We start from the raw sequence: 21,472 nt of genomic DNA on the forward strand, positions 1-21,472 counted from the left end.
ATGCCATGTGTATATGACCAAAAATTATTTTTATAAAATATTATTTTAACTAAAAGGCATTTATTTACTTTAAGCTTTCACAAATGCTCAGTTGAGATTTGTACTACAAGTCCATAATTTATGAGAGCTGTTTGACCCCAAAGATTTTATTTGGATCCTATTATCAAAAAGATTTCCCAAAACCACAAAATAAATATTTTAAAAGTTATTTTCCTATTTTAATGAAATACCTTTTTTCTAAGGCCAGAAATGGTCTTTTGTGAAGGAAAATTACATTCTTGTCTCAAAATTGTTTGAGAAAATTTAGGGATAACTGAGTGGACATGTATTTTCCATATATAAGAGTTTAAGCACATGGTCATGTTCAAAATATTGAACAAAACCCCTCAAAACACTTTCTGTGTATTAAAATCTTTTGAAATATTTCCATTGGAAATATTCTCAATAAATTCCAAGAAAATTCTAGAAGGTCACACATTGTAAATGTGATGATCTTGCAAAGTTTCATATCAATCCAAGTTGATTTGGTTAACCAAAATATTCCAAAACCCTCTTTGTTGAGAATCAAATTTGAGCAACTTTACGTTGCCAAATTTATCCAATTGATCTCACACTTCGCACAACTGATCTAGACCCCAAATAAACATGGTACACCCAATTGTGCATTTGTGGGGATAGATTTACCGAGCTAGATCAACAGAAATATGAATCTGTCCATTTCTAGGGTTTACAAAGTCTCCATTGCCAACTCTTCTCATATCGGATCAAACCTTGTGCTCAACCTAGTTTGTACCGTCTATTCGATCTTGGTAAATATCGTGGCAAGCGGAGTCTTTTTACTTGCGAAAACCAGCATCAAACACCTTCATGTTGTTTGGTAAAAGCCATGTTTTGACCACTTGTACTCTTCCCCTTAACTTCCACTCTCTACCCCATCATCTACTGGTGCTATTTTACATCTAGTAAGAAAGCAATGGCCTCACATCAATAATTGGGGGTAAAACACCCAAATCCTACCCAGGACAGCAGTGAGAGAAGCCCCTCTCCCTCTCATTTATACCTTTCTACCCAAGCCTCACTCCCCAAGGCTCATAGAGCATTTCCAAACCCCTCAAGTAGACAGTGGACAAGCAGGGACACGCCAAAGCGCGTGGATGCACCCTCGCATTCAATTAGCACGCTCTAGAGCATGCTATAGTACCCAACAACATTGTATCCGCCCTCGTCCCAAAGCTCCTGACAGGCTCGAGCTTCCCCCTCTCGCCTGACGGTCTGCCTCAGTGTCAGGGACATGCCACTCCCCTGTCCCCCTCCTCTCTCTCTCCCTAAAGTGGCTCTCCCAGCACGCGCAAGACACCGCCCCTCTCGGCCAATCCCCTCACTCGCACGCGCGCACTCTCCTCTCCTCTCTCTATCCCTTTGGTAGTGGACGACTCCCAGGAAGACCCCACACACCCACGCCTCTCCGTGTGACCTCTAGCCTCGGCCATGGCCTCGCCTATGCAACAGCGGATGATGGATCGCGGGCCAGCCTATAAGAGGCCACCCCGAGCTCTCCCCTCCCCTCTGGATCCTCTCTCCTCCTCCAAATCGCACGCTAACACCACTAGCTTCGAATCGACCAGAGCCCCGCCGCATCTGCTAGCCAGTGATCTTGGGTGCGACCCTCCTCTAGCCTCCATTCCTGGCTCCTTGGAATCACGGGAGTCCCCTGACTCTTTTCCTCCTCCTTCCTTTGCTCTTTGCAACTCCAGGCGTCGATGACGACCTCCTCCTGAAGCTCTCCACCAAGGCCATCTCGTAGCCGGTGACCCAGGCTGCCATGCCGATCAACTCCACCACAATTAGATATGATGCGACGCCCTGAGCCCAACCGTACCACCCATTCATTGAACGACCGCCAAAATCGCAACCGGTGAGCTTCGTCTCCCTTTTGTCACGAGGAAGGAGATGACAAGCGGGCCCCGCTAGTCATCCTTCCCTCTCGCCCGTTCCCCTGCTCTCTATGTGGCACATGAGGGCCAACGGTCGGGTTCAAATGTCGTCGACGCACGCACCCCTTCGCCCCCAAGAATTAAATTTTGGTCCAAATGCAGTGATTCCAACTCCTTAAAAAATTTAGAAACTCCACCTATTTAATGGTGCCACTTGTGTAATTTTTATAGAAAGTTTTATACACTGTTTTATTTTAAAACCCAGTTTTGAATATTTTAGCCATCTGCTAAAACGATTTCTGTTTCTCTTTACACTTCAAAACCAAAATCCAATAATTTTACAAACCTTATATTTACCCTAATATTTTACAGAAATAGTGTTACATTTTTAGGAATACTTCATTTTCTATGTTTTGTCGTGGTCTTATTATTCCCGTTGTAATTGCGACAATAGATTGTGTTGTTGACGAAGGTGTTGGACCAAAAGACTTTGAAGACCCCGGAGACATTGTTGAGCCACGCTAGCAGCCCTTGACCTTGACTCGAGACCTTTTTGCATGGCATATAGCACTTACTGTGTTGCATTGAATCATGGTGACTATGGTGACCACCTTTATGGGTTGCCTCCGTTACTTCCCCGTTGAAACTTGCGTGAAATGACTCTACTCGTGTTAGAGTTGTGTTGGTGGGAAGTAGATAGGCTGCTATGTTGTTGCTATACAAAATGGGGTGGATTATGATTGTATTGGAGACAACAGTGTTTTCAAACCCCTTTCGAAAACCCCGATGGGTGCCACTAATGCCCGAGGGAGATGGTGATCGATTTGGTAACCACTTGAGAAAGAGTGGTGTACTGAGACAAGATATGTGTGTGTTTTCTCAAAAATGGGTAAGATTTAAGTTGTGCTCACAGTTCCAACCTTACATGTGCAACCACGATAGCCCTTATGGGAAGGGGCTTTGTTGATCACTATGGTTCGTACTAGCAGGGATCCCGGGGAACTGTTGCATGCCCTCGTGGATGATACTAGTGATGTACATCACGAGGGATGGCACCAACGAGTGGGCTCTTTGTTAGTATCGTCATGTGAAAGGCATTGTTGAGGTGCTTACCTCATGTATGAAAAATGGCACGAGGCCTGGATGTCGCGGAAATTTCCCGACTCTTGTGGGTAAAGTGTGCTACCTATGTATAGTGTAAAAATATTCGAATAGTTGTGTCCACGGTCATGGAGAATTGGTGGTCCTTCTTAGACTATGATCAAATTTTTTTCCCAACATGGCGTGTGTGCATGAGAAACATAATGGTGTGACACTTAGTTAAGTCAGATGACTTGGCATGGAGGGTGAACATGAGACATTCAACCCCGGTTTATATTAGTATGTATAACTTGTTCATATAGATATTGGTTACCCCGTTACGCATTCCTTCATAAGACATTGATCATGTCATTGCACTAAAAAATTACATTTGTGCAATTTACCTATTAGTTTTATATCATGCATTGCTATTGCCTTGTTCCACGACATGGGTTGATTGCGAGTACATTCAAAGTACTCATTGGCTTGCTACTGGTTATCTAATTGGCAAGGAATGGAAGCGTAAGAGTTTGATGAAGAGTTCATTGGAGATGAACATGCGAACTAGGACGCTTCCTAGTCAGAATGCGTGTAGGGTTAAGGCAGATGGTATGAGTTCACACTTTCGTTCAGGATTTCTGTTGCTAGTTAAGTTTGGTGTGTTGGCCTTTAAGGCCCTATCTGTTGGAGAACATTGCATGGGAAACAATTTTCTTCCTATGCACAAACACGATATATCCATGGTGGTGACCATCTACGAGAGGAAAGATTGAATCTAGATACCCTGGTAGATCGCTAAGCGGAAGCGCTCAAGAAGGTGGTTGATGTAGTGGTACGTATTCGCGATCCAATCACGAATCGTCCCGCGAACTCCCGTTCCAGTGACAAACAGACGCCACCTCCGCATTCAACACACGTACAACTTGGTGATGCCTTCACCTCCTTAATCCAGCCAGCAATGGTGAAGTAGCGGCATGAGTCCTCCAACAACACGATGGCGTGGTGAGGTGTTGGTGGTGACAGATCAGTAGGGCTTGACCCTGGGGTATTTGGAGAAGGGAAACTACGAGGGAGAGGAGGTACAACACTGTGGCAAGTTGTCATGTGGCTTCCCTCTCTCTACCTCTCTATATATAGATGGATGGGAGAGAGGAGGGTGCCCTAAGGTTTCCGATAGGGGCCGGCGGCCAAGGGTGGCGGCGGCTAGGGTTGGTGGCCCCTCCTCTTGGGTGCCTTGCCACCCAAGTTTGGGCTAGCAACATCCTAGGAGGAGGCCTCCTCCCCTTCGGCCGAAGTGGACAGGGGTGACGGGCTGTGCCCAGCCCCTGGTGGGCTGCGATGCTCCCTCTCCTTGGACCATGAGGCCCCCAACAGTTGTTTGGGCCTCCCAAAACCCCTTTCGGCACTTCATAATTCCCTCAGTGCACCCCAGAACACTTCCGGACTATGATGACCTTCATCATATATATCAATATTCACCTCCGGACCATTCCGGAGTTCCTCGTCATGTTCGGTATCTAATCCGAGACTCCAACAACTTTCCGTCACCAACACAATGACTCAATTATGCTTATATCGTTACTGAACCTTAAGTTTGTAGACCCCGCAGGTTCGATAACTATGCAGATATGACTGAGACAATCTCCGGTCAATAACCAACAACGGTACCTAGATGCCCATATTGGCTCCTACATATTCTACGAAGATCTTTATCGGTCGAACCTCAGCGTCGAGGATTCAATCAATCCCATATGATATTCCCTTTCTCCAACGGTATGTTACTTGCCCGACATTCGGTCGTCAGTATCTCCATACCTAGTTCAATCTCGTTATCGGCAAGTCTCTTTACTCGTTCCATAATACAATATCCCCTCACTAACTCCTTAGTCACATTGCTTGCAAGCTCATTGTGATGATGTATTGTCGAGTGGGCCCAGAGATACCTCTCCGTCATATGGAGTGACAAATCCAAGTCTCAAAACATGCTAACCCAATAGACACCCTCGGAGATACCTGTAGAGCACCTTTATAGTCACCCAGTTAGGTTGTGACGTTTGATACACACAAGGCATTCCTCCGGTGTTTGGGAGTTTCATGATCTCATGATCATTGGAGCATATACTTGACATGCAGAAAACAGTAGCATAAACTCACACGGTCATATGCTACGTTTACAGTTTGGGTCTTGGCCATCACATCATTCTCCTAATGATGTGATCCCGTTATCAAACGACAACTCATGTCTACGGATAGGAAACCTTGACCATCTTTGATCAACGAGCAAGTCCATTCAAGCTTACTAGGGACAGTGTGTTGTCTATGTATCCACAATGTATTTGAGTTTACAATCAATACAATTCTAGCATGGATAATAAACGATCATCAAGAACAAGGAAACATAATAATAATCACTTTATTATTGCCTCTAGGGCATATTTCCAGCAGTATCCAACTTGCACTAGAGTCCATAATCTAGCTCACATCAATATGTGATTTACATTGTAATGAATTTAACACCCATACAGCTCTGGTGTTTATCATGTTTCGCTCATGGAAGAGGCTTAGTCAACAGGTCTGCAACATTCAGATTCGTGTGCACTTTGCAAGTATTTATGTCCTCCTCCTTGATGTAACCGCGGGTGGAATTGAAGCGTTGCTTTATGTGTCTCATCCTCTTGTGAAACCTTGGTTCCTTGGCTAGAGCAATGGCACTAGTGTTGCCACACAATAGAGTCATTGGATCCAGCGCACTAGGCACAACTCCAAGATCTGTCATGAACTCCTTCATCTAGACACCTTCTTTAGCCACCTCCGAGGAAGCTATGTACTCCGCTTCACATGTAGAATAAGCTTCCACGCTTTGCTTGGAAATGCACCAGCTTACTGCACCCCATTGAGAATATATACATATCCGGTTTGCGACTTAAAGGCATCCGGATCAGTGTCAAAGCTTGCATCGACGTAACCCTTTACAACGAGCTCTTGATCACCTCCATACACGAGAAGCATTTCCTTAGTCCTTTTCACATACTTCAGAATATTCTTGACTGCTGTCCAGTGTTCCATTCCTGGATCACCTTGAAACCTTCCCGCCATACTTATGGCAAGGTTGACATCAGGTCTTGTGCACAACATTGCATACATGATAGAGCCTATGGCTGAAGCATAGGGGACGACACTCATCTTTTCTCTATGTTTTGCATTCACTAGGCATTGAGTCTTACTCAACTTTACACCTTGCAATATAGGCAAGAACCCTTTCTTGGACTGATCCATTTTGAACTTCTTCAAACCTTTGTCCAGGTATGTGCTCTATGAAAGTCCTATTAAGCGTCTCGATTTATATTTATAGATCTTGATGCCTAATATGAAAGCAGCTTCTCCTAGGTCCTTCATTGAAAACTCTTATTCAAATAATCCTTTACGCTTCCCAAAAATTCTATATTTTTTCAAATCAGCAATATTTCATCCACATATAATATTAGAAATGCTATAGAGCTCCCACTCACTTTATTGTAAATTGAAGTTTCTCCATAAACTTGTATAAACCCAAACGCCTTGATTAACTCATCAAAATGTTGATTCCAACTCCGAGATGCTTGCATGAGTCCATAAATGGACCACTGGAGCTTGCACACTTTGTTAGCATTCTTTGGATCGACAAAACCTTCTGGTTGCATCAAATACAACTCTTTCTTAAGCAAACCGTTAAGGAACGCTGTTTTGACATCCATCTGCCGAATTTCATAATCAAAAAATGCAGCTATTGCTAACATGATTCTGACGGACTTAAGCATCACTACGGGTGAGAAAGTCTCATCGTAGTCAACTCCCTGAACTTGTGAAAAACCTTCTACCACAAGTTGAGCTTTGTAGACGGTGATATTACCGTTGGTGTCCGTCTTCTTCTTGAAGATCCATTTTTTTTAATGGCCTTTCGCCCTTCAGTTAATTCTTCCAAAGTCCACACTTTGTTTTCCTACATGGATCCTATCTCACATTTCATGACCTCTAACCATTTGTTGGAATATGGACCCAACATCGCTTCTCCATAGCTCGTAGGTTCATTGTTGTCTAACAACAGGGTTAACGTACCACTCATGAGCGGTACGTGCCCTTGTCGACCTACGAGGTTCGATAGCAACTTGATCCCAAGCTTCATGATCATCATCATTGGCTTCCTCTTCAACTGGTCTATGCTCCACAGAAACATCTTTCTGTGATGCGGTACTCTCTAGTTAAAGTAAAGGTTCTACAACCTCATCAATTTCTATCTTCCTCCCACTCAATTCTTTCAAGAGAAACTCTTTCTCCAGAAATGTTCTGTTTTTAGCGACAAACACTTTTCCTTTGGATTTGAGATAGAAGGTGTACGCAACTGTCTCTTTTGGGTATCCTATGAAGATGCATTTCTCCTCTTTGGGTTCCAGATTTTTTGGTTGAAGCTTTTTGACATAAGCATCATATCCCCAAACTTTAAGAAATGACAACTTTCATTTCTTGGCAAACCATAGTTCATATGGCGTCGTCTCAATTGATTTTGATGGTGCCCTATTTAAAATGAATGCAACTATCTCTAATGCATAACCCCAAAATGATAACGGCAAATCGGCAAGAGATATCATAGAACGAACCATATCCAATAAAGTACGATTACGACATTCGAACACACCATTTCGCTATGGTGTTCCACACAGTGTCAATTGTGAAACAATTCCACATTCTCTTAAGTGGGTTCCAAACTCGTAACTCGAATTTGTCCTCCTCGATCAAAATCGTAGGAATTAGGTCTTATTGTTATGATGATTCTCCACTTCACTCTGAAATTGCTTGAACTTTTCATATGTTTCGGGCTTGTGTTTCATTAAGTAAATATAACCATATCTACTCAAGTCATTGGTGGAGGTGAGAAAATAACGATATCCACCGTGCGCCTCAATGCTCATTGGACCACACACATCAGTATGTATGATTTTCAATAAGTCACTTGCTCGCTCCATTGTTCCAGAGAATGGAGTTTTTGTCATCTTGCCCATGAGGCATGGTTCACATGTGTCAAGTGATTCAAAATCAAGTGACTCCAAAAGTCCATCAGCATGGAGTTTCTTCATGCGCTTTACACCAATATGACCTAAGAGGTAGTGCCACAAGAAAGTGGTACTATCATTATCAACTCTACATATTTTGGCATCAATGTTATGAACATGTGTGTCATTACTATCGAGATTCAATAAGAATAAACCCCTCACATTTGGTGCATGACTATAAAAGATATTACTCATATAAATAGAACAACCATTATCCTCTGATTTAAATGAGTAACCGTCTCGCAATAAACAAGATACAGATATAATGTTCATGCTTAATGCAGGCACTAAATAAAAATTATTCAGGTTCATCACTAATCCCAATGGTAATTGAAGGGAGAACGTGTCGATGGTGATCGCATCAACCTTGGAAGCATTTCCCACGCGCATCGTCACTTCGTCCTTCGCCAACCTCCTTCTATTCCGCGGTTCCTGTTTTGAGTTGCAAATGTGAGCCACAATCCTCAAGTGTTGGTCATGTTGTTCTTCAGACTTGGAGAAGACGAGTATGTCATTCGTGAAAACAATGACAAACTTATCCAAATACTACATGAAGACTTTGTTCATGAGGTACTGAAGTAGACTGGGGCATTGGTCAACCCAAATGACATGACCGTGTACTCATACATTCCATATCGGGTCATGAATGTCGTCTTCTAAATATCTTGGGGTCTGATCTTCAACTGGTAGTACCCAGACCTAAGATCGAACTTGGAGAAAATCTTGGCACCATTCAGCTGATTGAATAGGTCTTCAATCTTGGGGAGTGGGTACTTATTTTTTATGGTGACTTCTGAGAGAAGGTTAATTGACACAAAGTGGGATAGTCCCGTCCCTCTTTTACACAAATCAAACAGGCGATCCCCAAGGAGAGGTACTAGGGCGAATAAATCCTTTTCTGAGTTGCTCTGCTAGTTGCTTCTTCAATTCAGCCAACTCTTTCGATTCCATCCTATAGGGATTCTTGTAGATGGGTCCTTCTCGAGGCGTTAGCTGAATGATGAAATCAATGTCACGGTCAGGAGGTATTTCGGGCAGCTCATCGGGAAAAACATATGTGTATTCACATACCATTGGCACTTGACCAACTCAATTCTCGACAAGCAATTAACCTGAGGGGTTTGAGCGGATGTAGGTTTGGGAACATAATTGACTTCAACTCCTTGGCTATTGGTCATGATTATAGTCCACTTGGCATAGTCCAACAGGACTTGGTGCTTGGTTAACCAATTGATGCCAAGGATGACATCCAAGCCTGGCGAATCGAAAACAATGAGGCCTGCTTGGAAGTGTACCCTATTGATCTTAATCCCAACTCCTTTACACCCTATCTTGGCCGTTAATACTGCACATGGGGTTTCTACCATCATATGACTACCCAGAGTTGTAGGCTTCATACCAATCTATAGTGCAAACTTTTGGGTAACAAAAGAATGCGAAGCACAACAATAAAATAAAACTTTTGTTGGGGTTGAGTTGACAAGGAATGTATCGAGTATAACATCCGATTCTTCATGGGCTTCCTCTGCGGGGACGCGGTTCACACGATCCTTGCCATTGTTGGGCTGGTTGTCGGTAGCTTGGTTCCTTGGCGATGCTTCATGGCCTTGTCCTTGATTTGGCGCATTGGGGCGCGGTGCATCTGGCTTCTTGTTGGCGCACTATTTTGAGATGTGTCTAGGCTGACCACACCCAAAACACGCAACCTGCCTGAAGTTGTTCCTCTTGCCACTAGTTTTGTTATTGTGGTTGTTGTATGTCGGCCTGGGGTTGGCATACTGCTGAGGATGGTAGCTTGGGCGAGGTGCTGACTTGCTAAGGCTGATACCTCGCCTTTGCTGGGGCTGGTTGCCAGGGGCGAGGTTTATGGTTTCTCGAACTTCCCTTGCGGATCAACTTGCACTTGTGAGTGTCTTCCATGGCATGACGCTTGTCTTACAGTATGAGAGGCTTGTTCACTAGGTCAAAGAAGGTCCAACAGTTGTAGATAACAAGTTGATACTACGGTGCTTGCTCGAGTCCTTCCATGAAGCGTTCTATCTTGGCTGCCTCGATGCTGACACCTTCAGGTGCATACCTCGAGAGGAGGTTGAACTTCTACATCTACTCCTTCACAGAGCCACTTCCTTCCTCCACGGCTCCAAATTCCCGCTTCTTGATGGCCATAATCAGAGAGGGCATGTGGGCAGTGCAGAATCCTTGCTTGAAATCAGCCCAGGTGATCACACGGTCGCCTTGCATGACCTTGAATCCATCCCACCAAGCTCTGGCGGTACCTCCAAGGTAGTGAGAGGCATAAAGAACCTTCTCAAGATCTTCATTATAGTTGACCAATGTAAGGAGGTCCTCAATGGTGCGGATCCATTCATCGAGATCCAAGGGTTCACCAGTCTCCGTGAAGGTTGGGGGTGAATTCTTCATGAACTTCGATAGAGTGGAACGTCCATTGTCGTTCGTGCCTTGCCACTGGTTGTTCAAACTGATTGAGCCATCTGCTAGATAGTGGTAGTGTTGTCTTGGCGTTCCTCTCAGAGAACTCGCAGAAACTGAGCTATGGTCATGTCCTCCAATGGGGGTGGTGGAGGGGGAATGTTGCCTCGTGGATGCTCCTAGTGATCTCCAACTTAAGCAGACCCACCAGCCTCTGGTTGCTAGCTAGAGTTGTCGGTGCACGGGTTGCCAAAAGTGCTCGTGCGGGTTGTATTCACCATCTTGTTTGGAGCATCCAAGTAATACAACTAGAATAGGCAAGAGGGGAAAACAACAAGAGATAAAGGCGCCTAAGGGGGTTGGTATAGTGCAAGTGTGATAAATCAAAATGTCGAAAGCCAAACACATGACATTAAGATAAGAGGGGCGATGTAGTTACTTATATGTTGCCTAAGGCAAAAGCGTGCCTTGCATCGAAACACAAACAACAAAATAAACAACCGCGCACATGGTTTCATATGAACCATTACACGGACTCGACTTCGCATGAGGGATACATGACTTATCCTACCATAGGGGTTCATGGACTCAAGTGGTGAAATGCTTGGTCTCGTACTCACGCTCTTCTGGATCTTCATCCTGATCATCTCCTATACGGGCATCGTATTTGGTCAACGGTGTCAGAGAACGAGGAGTTCCACCCCGACGATGCTTCGCCGATGGATCGGTGAAGAGCGCATGATACTCCTTCGCACTCATGGAATGACGACGTGTGTGTGCATCTTTGATTGGTGGTACTCCACCTCTGTAAGCGATAGCTGGTCGTCCCTGGGGGGATCCATCATTCTTGATCTCTTCTGGCTTCGTATTAGCATGTCGGAGTAGCTCACGGGTATGGTGAAGTTCCTTGCAGAGCTTCACGGACTCCTTAATCAGGTTGTGTGCGAGACTGTCTGCGCACAGGTTGAAGTAGGTCTGTAATGTGAGCGGTATTCCATCGTCCCTGGACGAGACCAGCGTCCAACTCTCGCCAATATCATCCTTCTTGGAAGGTAAGTGGCGAGTAGTCGGCTCGTCAACCATCTCTGGGATGATGTCTTGAAGGTGGATGAGTGACTTCCATGCAACTGCATCAACTGCTAACTCTAGGGTCTCCATATGTGGTCCTTCAAATAACCAACTCGATGGGGAGTCTTTTTCCTTCACGACCACCTCAACGTTGTACTTCTTCGTGGTGGCAACTTTTTGGAAAGGGGTTTCTCCTAACTAACGTCCATGCTAACCAAGGCTTCCTACAGTCAGGATGGCTCTGATACCATCTCTGTGGGGACCACGATTCATAACTCGTGATCACCAAATGCAGTGTATAGTGATCCTGGAGAACAATGCTGACTCAACACACAAAAGCTGAATAATAAGAGTCTTACATCCATTCATATCGTTTCATACAAATAAGGAAAATGGAGGTCAAGTCTTCCATAGATAGTGTTGGAAATATGCCCAGAGGCAATAATAAAGTGATTATTATTATATTTCCTTGTTCATGATAATCATTTATTATCCATGCTATAATTGTATCGATTGGAAACTCAAATACATGTGTGGACACATAGACAACACACTGTCCCAGTAAGCCTCTAATGGACTAGCTCGTTGATCAAAGATGGTCAAGGTTTCCTCGCCATAGACATGAGTTGTCACTTGATAACGAAATCAAATCATTAGGAGAATGATGTGATGGACAATACCCAAACTATAAACGTAGCATATGATCGTGTCAGTTTACTTCTAGTGTTTTCTGCATGTCAAGTATCTGTTCCTATGATCATGAGATCATGCAACCCCCGAACACCGGAGGAATGCCTTGTGTGTATCAAACATCACAACATAACTTGGGATCTCCGAGGGTGTCTGTTGGGTTGGCATGGAATGAGACTGGGATTTGTCACTCTGTATGATGGAGAGATGTCTCTAGCCCACTCGGTATTACATCATCACAATGAGCTTGCAAGCAATCTGACTAAGGAGTTAGTCATGAAATCTTGTATTACGGAATGAGTAAAGAGACTTGCCGGTAATGAGATTGAACTAGGTATGGAGATACCAACGATTGAATCCCAGGCAAGTAACATACCGATGGACAAAGGGAATAGCATACGGTATTGATTGAATCCTTGACATTGAGGTTCGATCGATAAAGATCTTAGAATATGTAGAGAAAATATGGGCATCTAGGTCCCGAGGTTGGTTATTAAACGGAGAGGGTCTCCGTCATGTCTTCATAGTTCTCGAAGCCAAAGGGTCTACACACTTAAGGTTCGGCGATGATATAAGCATAATTGAGACATGGTCTTGGTGACCGAAGGTTGTTCGGAGTCCCGAATGAGATCCCGGACATGACGAGGAACTCGGAAATGGTCCGGAGGTGAAGATTGATATATAGGATGAAGGTCATCGGACTCTAGAAGTGTTCCGCGGTGCACCGAGGGATTGCCGGAGTGCCAAAAGGGGTTTCGAGAGGCCTCGACAAATGGGGGGCTCATGGGCCAAGGAGAGGGGGCACCGCAGCCCACCAGGGGCTAGGCGCAGCCCCTCACCCTTGTCCACTTCGGCCGGAGGGGAGGAGGCGTCATCCTATGGTGCCGCCAGCCCAAACATGGGTGGCAAGGCACCCAAGAGGAGGGGCCACCAACCCTAGCCGCCGCCCACCTTGCCCGCCGGACTCTAGGGGAAACCCTAGGGTGCCCTCCACTCTCCCTTCCCCCTATATAGAGATAGGTAGAGAGAGGGAAGCCACACGGCAACCTTCCGCGGTGTTGCACCTCCTCTCTATCGTAGTTTCTCTCCTCCAAATACCCCACGGCGAAGCCCTGCTCATCTGTCTCCACCAACACCTCACGACGCTGTCGTGTTGTTGGAGGACTCGTGCTGCTACTTCACCATTGCCCGCTGGATCGAGGAGGTGAAGGCGTCACCAGGCTGTATGTGTGTTGAACACGGAGGCGCCATCCATTCGAGACTTGATCGGGAGTTCGTGGGACAGTTCGTGATTGGATCGCGAAGACATACCACTACATCAACCGCGTTCTCGAACGCTTCCACTTAGCGATCTACAAGGGTATGTAGATTCAATATCTCCTCTTGTAGATGTTCATCGCCATGGATAGATCGTGTTTGTGCGTAGGAAATTTTTTGTTTACCATGGAACGTTCTCCAACAATGGCATCATGAGCTAGGTCTATGCCTAGATGACATCTCGAGTAGAACAAAAAGGAGTTTGTGGGCGTTGATATACTGATTGCTTCCCTCCTTAGTCTTTTCTTGATTCAGCTGTATTGTTGGATGAAGCGGCCCAGACCAACTTTACTCGTCCACGTACGAGAGACCGGTTCCATCGACTGACATGCAACTTCTTGCATAAAGATGGCTCGCGGGTGTATGTCACTTCTACTTTCGTTGAACCGGATTCTACAAAGGTGGTCCTTGTGAAAGGTTAAATAACAACTTGCATATCACCGTTGTGGTTTTGCGTAGGTAAGAAATGTTCTTCCTATATACCCATAGTAGCCACGTAAAACTTGCAACAACAAAGTGTGGACTTAGGAAGAATTACCTGAAGGGTGAAAGGCCATTCAAAATAAATGGATCTTTAAGAAGAAGGCGGACGCCAACGGTAATATCCTCGTCTACAAAGTTCAACTTGTGGAAGAAGGTTTTTCACAAGTTCAGGGAGTTGACTACGATGAGACTTTCTCACCCGTAGTGATGCTTAAGTCCGTCAGAATCATGTTAGCAATAGCTGCATTTTTCGATAATGAAATTCGGCAGATGGATGTGAAAACAGTGTTCCTTAACGGTTTGCTTAAGGAAGAGCTGCATATGATGGAAATGGAAGGTTTTGTCGATCCATAGAATGCTAACAAAGTGTGCAAGCTCCAGCGGTCCATTTATGGACTGATGCAAGCATCTCGGAGTTGGAATCAGCATTTTGATGAGTTAATCAAGGCATTTTTGTTTATACAAGTTTATGGAGAAACTTGTAATTACAATAAAGTGAGTGGGAGCTCTATTGCATTTCTAATATTATATCTGGATGAAAAATTGCTGATTTGAAAAAATATAGAATTTTTGGGAAGCGTAAAGGATTATTTGAATAAGAGCTTTCAATGAAGGACCTAGGAGAAGTTGCTTTCATATTAGGCATCAAGATCTATAAAGATAGATCGAGACGCTTAATAGGACTTTCACAGAGCACATACCTTGACAAAGTTTTGAAGAAGTACAAAATGGATCAGTCCAAGAAAGGGTTCTTGCCTGTATTGCAAGGTGTAAAGTTGAGTAAGACTCAATGCCTAGTGACTGCAAAACATAGAGAAAATATGAGTGTCGTCCCCTATGCTTCAGCCATAGGCTCTATCATGTATGCAATGTTATGCACAACATCTAATGTCAGCCTTGTCGTAAGTATGGCGGGAAGGTTTCAACGTGATCCAGGAATGGAACACTGGACAGCGGTCAAGAATATTCTAAAGTACGTAAAAAGGACTAAGGAAATGCTTGTCGTGTATGGACGTGATCAAGAGCTCGTTGCAAAGGGTTACGTCGATGCAAGCTTTGACACTGATTCGGATGACTTTAAGTCGCAAACCGTATATGTATGTATTCTTAATGGGGTTCGGTAAGCTGGTGCAGTTCCAAGCAAAGCGTGGCAGCTTATTATACATGCGAAGCGGAGTACATAGCTGCTTCGGAGATGGCTAAAGAAGGTGTGTGGATGAAGGAGTTCATGACAGATCTTGGAGTTGTGCCTAGTGCATTGGATCCAATGACTCTGTTGTGTAACAACACTAGTGCCATTGCACTAGCCAAGGAACCAAGGTTTCACAAGAGGATGAGACACATAAAGCAACCCTTCAATTCCACCCGCAATTACATCAAGGAGGAGGACATAAATACTTGCAAAGTGCACACGAATCTGAATGTTGCAGACCTGTTGACTAAGCCTCTTCCATGAGCGAAACATGATCAACACCAGAGTGGGATGGGTGTTAGATGCATTACAATGTAAACCACATAGTGATGTGAGCTAGATTATTTACTCTAGTGCAAGTGGGATACTACTGGAAATATGCCCAAGAGGCAATAATCAAGTGATTATTATTATATTTCCTTGGTCTTGATGATCGTTTATTATCCATGCTAGAATTGTATTGATTGGAAACTCAAACACATTGTGGATACATAGACAACACACTGTCCCTAGTAAGCTTGAATGGACTAGCTCATTGATCAAAGATGGTCAAGGTTTCCTATCCGTAGACATGAGTTGTCATTTGATTACGGGATCACATCATTAGGAGAATGATGTGATGGCCAAGACCCAAACTATAAACATAGCATATGATCGTGTGAGTTTCCTACTATTGTTTTCTGCATGTAAAGTATATGTACCTATGATCATGAGATCGTGCAACTCCCAGACACCTGAGGAATGCCTTGTGTGTATCAAGCATCACATCCTAATTGGGTGACTATAAAGGTGTTCTACAGGTATCTCCGAGGGTGTCTATTGGCTTGGCATGGATCGAGACTGGAATTTGTCACTCCGTATGACGGAGAGGTATCTCTGGGCCCACTCGGTAATACATCATCACAATGAGCTTGCAAGCAATGTGACTAAGGAGTTAGTCACGGGATCTTGTATTATGGAACGAGTAAAGAGACTTGTCGATAACAAGATTGAACTAGGTATGGAGATACCGACGACCGAATCTCGGGCAAGTAACATACCGATGGACAAAGGGAATAACATATGGGATTGATTGAATCCTTGACACTGCGGATCGACCGATAAACATATTCGTGGAATATGTAGGAGCAAAAAAGGGCATCCAGGTCCTGTTGTTGGTTATTGGTTGGAGAGTGTCTCGGTCATATCTACATAGTTCTCGAACCCGCGGGGTCTACACACTTAAGGTTTGGTGACGATATAAGCATAATTGAGTCATTATGTTGGTGATGGAAGGTTGTTGGAGTCCCGGATTAGATACCGGACATGACGAGGAACTCCGGAATGGTCCAGAGGTGAATATTGATATATAGGATGAAGGTCATCACAGTCCAGAAGTGTTCCGGGGTGCACCGAGGGAATGATGAAGTGCTAAAAGGGGTTTTGGGAGGCCCCCAAAACTGTTGGGGGGATCATGGGCCAAGGAGAGGGGGCACCGCAGCCCACCAGGGGCTGGGCACAGCCCCTCACCCGTGTCCACATCGGCCAAAGGGGAGGAGGCCTCCTCCTAGGGCGCTACCAGCCCAAACTTGGGTGGCAAGGCACCCAAGAGGCGGGGCCACCAACCCTAGCCACCCCCACCCTTGGCCGCTTGCCCCTTTGGGAAACCCTAGGGGGCCCTCCTCTCTCCCTTCCATCTATATATAGAGAGGTAGAGAGAGGGAAGCCACATGACAACTTGCCGCGATGCTGCACCTCCTCTCCCTCGTAGTTTCCCTCCTGCAAATACCCCACGGTGAAGCCCTACTGATCTATCACCACCAACACCTCACCATGCCATCGTGTTGTTGGAGGACTCATGCTGCTACTTCACCATTGCTTGCTGGATCAAGGAGGTGAAGGCGTCACCAAGTTGTACGTGTGTTGAACGCGGAGGTGGCGTCCGTTTGCACTTGATCGGGAGTTCGCGGGACGGTTCGTGATTGGATCGCCAATACGTACCACTGCATGAACCGCGTTCTTGAGCACTTCCGTGTAGCGATCTACCAAGGTATCTAGATTCAATCTTTTGTCTCGTAGATGGTCATCACCATGGATATATCGTGTTTGTGCATAGGAAAAAAAATTGATTCCCATGGAACGTTCTCCAACAGATAGGGCCTTAAAGGCCAACACACCAAACTTAACTAGCAACAGAAAACCTGAACGAAAGTGTGAACTCATACCATCTGCCTTAACCCTGCAGGCATCCTTACTAAGAAGCGTCCTAGTTCGCATGTTCATATCCAATGACCTCTTCATCAAAATCCTGCTCTTCCATTCCTTGACAATTAAATAACCAGTAGCAAGCCAATGAGTACTTTGAATGCACTCGCAAGCAACCCATGTTGTGGAACAAGGCAATAGCAATGCATGATATAGCACTAATAGGTAAATTGCAAAAAGTTAATTTTTAAGTGCAATGACATGATTAATATCTTATGAAGGAATGCGTAACGGGGTAACCGATATCCATATGAACATACTAATATAAACAGGGGTTGAATGTCTCATGTTCACCCTCCATGCCAAGTCATCTGACTTAACTAAGTGTCACACCATTATGTTTCTCACGCACACACGCCAAGTTGGGAAAACATCTGATCATAGTCTAAGCAGGACCACCAACTGTCCACGATCGTGGACACAGCTATTCGAATATTTTTACACTATACATAGGTAGCACACTTTACCCACAAGAGTCGGGAAATTTCCGTGGCAATCCAGGCCTCGTGCCATTTTTCGTACATGAGGGAAGTACCTGAACAATGCCTTTCACATGACGATACTAACAAAGAGCCCACTCGTTGGTGCCATCCCTCGTGATGTACATCACTAGTATCATCCACGAGGGCATGCAACAGTGCCCTGGGATCTCTGCTAGTACCAACCATTGTGATCAACAAAGCCCCTTCGCATAAGGGGTATCGTGGTTGCGCATGTAAGGTTGGAACTGTGAGCACAACTTAAATCTAACCCATTTTTGAGAAAACACACACATAGCTTGTCTCAGTACACCACTTCTTTCTCAAGTGGTTACCAAATCCATCACCATCTCCCTCGGGCATCAGTGGCACCCGTCGGGGTTTTTGAAAGGGCTTTGAAAACACCATTGTCTCCAACACAACCATAATCCACCCCAGTTTTTGTAGCAACTACATAGCAGCCTGTGTACTTCCCACCCGCACAACTCTAACACGAGTAGAGTCATGTCATGCAAGTTTGAACGGGGAAGTAACGGAGGCAACCCATAAAGGTGGTCACCATAGTCACCATGATTCAATGCAACATAGTAAGTGCTATATGCCTTGCAAAAAGGTCTCAAGTCAAGGTCAAGGGGCTGCTTGCCTGGCTCAACAAAGTCTCCGGCATCTTCAAAGTCTTTTGGTCCAACACCTTCGTCAACAATGCAATCTATTGTCGCAATTACAATGGGAATAATAAGACCACGGCAAAACATAGAAAATGAAGTCTTCCTAAAAATGTAACACCATTTCTGTAAAATATTAGGGTAAATATAAGGTTTGTAAAATTATTGGATTTTGGTTTTGAAGTGTAAAAAGAAACAGGAATCATTTTAGCAGATGGTTAAAATATTCAAAACTGGTTTTTAAAATAAACAGTGTATAAAACTTTCTATAAAAATTACACAAGTGGCACCATTAAATAGGTGGGGTTTTTAGAAATTTTTAGGAGTTGGAATCACTGCATTTGGACCAATATTTAATTCTAGGAAATTTGCAAGTTTCTGATAAATAGGAAATAGAAAGGGGCACTATTGACTATGGGACGCATGAGAGGAGAACTCGAGCCAGCCCAGAAGATATGGCATAGGGACGAAGGGTGCGTGCGTCGACGACATTTGAACCCAACCGTTGGCACCCATGCGCCACAGAGAGAGCAGGGGAGCTGGCGAGAGGGAAGGATGACAAGCGGGGCCTGCTTGTCATCTCCTTCCTCATGACAAAGGGGAGACGGAGCTCGTTGGTTGCGATTTTTGCGGTCGGTCGATGAGTGGGTGGTACGGTTGGGCTCAGGGCATCACAGCACATCGAATGGTGGTTGAGTTGATCGGCGAGGCAGCCTGTGTCACCGGCGATGAGATGGCCTTGGTGGAGAGCTTCAGAAGGAGGTCGTCATTGACGCGTGGAGCTGCAAAGAGCAAAGGAAGGAGAAGGAAAATAGTCAGGGGACTCCCGTGATTCCAACAAGCAAGGAATGAAGGCCAGAGGAGGGTCGTACCCAAGATCACCAGCGAGCAGATGCGGCGGTGGTCGGTTTGATTCCAAGCTAGTGATGCGGGCGTGCAATTTGGAGGAGGAGAGAGGATCCAGAGGGGAGTGGAGAGCCCGGGGTGGCCTCTTATAGGCTGGCCCGTGATCCACCATACGCTGGTGCACAGGCGAGGCCGTGGCCGAGGCTCGAGGTCACACGGGGAGGCATGGGTGTGTAGGGTCTTCCTGGGAGTCGTCCACTACCAAAGGGATAGACAGAGGAGAGGAGAGCGCGCGCGTGCGAGGGAGGGGATTAGCCGAGAGGGGCGGTGTAGTGCGCGGGCTGGGAGAGCCAGTTTAGGGAGAGAGAGGAGGGGGACAGGGGCGTGGCATGTCCCTGACACTGAGGCAGACCGTCAAGCGAGAGGGGGAAGCTCGAGCGGGTCAGGAGCTTTAGGACGAAGGAGGCTACAATGTTCTTGGGTACTATAGCATGCTCTAGAGTGTGCTAATTGAATGCCAAGGTGCAGCCACGCGCTTTGGCATGTCCCAGCTTGTCCACTCTCTGTTGGAGGGGTTTGGAGATGCTCTCGGAGCCTTGGGGAGTGAGGCTTGAGTAGAAAAGTATAAATGAGAGGGAGAGGGGCTTCTGTCACTATTGTCCTCGGTACGAATTGGGGGGGGGTTAGCCCCAACTATTGATGTGAGGCCATGGCTTTCTTACTAGATGTAAAAGAGGACCAGTAGATGATGGGATAAAGAGTGCAAGTGAAGGGGAAGAGTACAAGTGGTCAAAACTTGGCTTTTACCAAACTACCGAAAGGTGTTTGATGCTGGTTTTGGCAAGTAAAAAGACTCCACTTGCCACGATATTTACCAGGATCAAATAGACGGTACAAACAAGGTTGATCACAAGGTTTGATACGATTTGAGAAAAGTTGGCAATGGAAACTTTGTAAACCCTAGGAATGGACAGATTCATATTTCTGTAGATCTAGTTGGGTAAATCTATCCCCACAAATGTGCAGTTGGGTGTAGCATCTATATTTGGGGTCTAGATCACTCATGCGAAGTCTGAGATCAATTGGATAAACTTGGCAATGTAAACTTGCTCAAATTTGGTTCTTGACAAAGAGGGTTTTGGAATATTTTGATGAACCAAATCAACTTGGATTGAGATGAAACTTTGCAAGATCATCACATATACAATGTGTGACCTTCTAGAATTTTCTTGGAATTTATTGAGAATATTTCATATGGAAATATTTCAAAAGCTTGGAATACGCAGAAAGTGTTTTGAGGGGTTTTGTTCAATATTTCGAACATGACCATGTGCTTAAACTCTTATATATGGAAAATACATGTCCACTCAGTTATCCCTAAATTTTCTCAAATAGTTTTGAAACAAGAATGTAATTTTTCTTCACAAAAGACCATTTCTGGCCTTACAAAAAAGGTATTTCATTAAAATAGGAAAATAACTTTCAAAAAATTTATTTTGTGGTTTTGGGAAATTATTTTGATAATAGGATCCAAATAAAATCTTTGGGGTCAAACATCTCTCATAAATTATAGACTTGTAGAACAAATCTCAACTCACCATTTGTGAAAGCTTAAAGTAAATAAATGCCTTTAGGTTAAAATAATATTTTATAAAAATAGTTTTTGGTCGTGTACACATGGCATGATTATTGGGCAAAGGTTTGGAGTCAAGGAGAGGAGTTCTTGAGAGAAGAACTTTTTTGTGATTTAAAACACAATCAATCACATAAGCAAGTATCAACCACACCAAACATCACAAGCACACAAAAAGTTTTAAATGGTTCTAAATTTTGTAAAAACATAATGTGGCAAAGTGGTACAAACATATGGTGTGATAGTTCGGTTCCTGTCGAATACAGTGATGGGTGTAAATACTTGTCGTTTATTGGGAAATCAACACTTATATTAAAATTGATA

The sequence above is a fragment of the Hordeum vulgare genome, chromosome 1H, assembly GCF_904849725.1.
Source record: "Hordeum vulgare subsp. vulgare chromosome 1H, MorexV3_pseudomolecules_assembly, whole genome shotgun sequence".
Lineage (NCBI taxonomy): Eukaryota > Viridiplantae > Streptophyta > Magnoliopsida > Poales > Poaceae > Hordeum > Hordeum vulgare.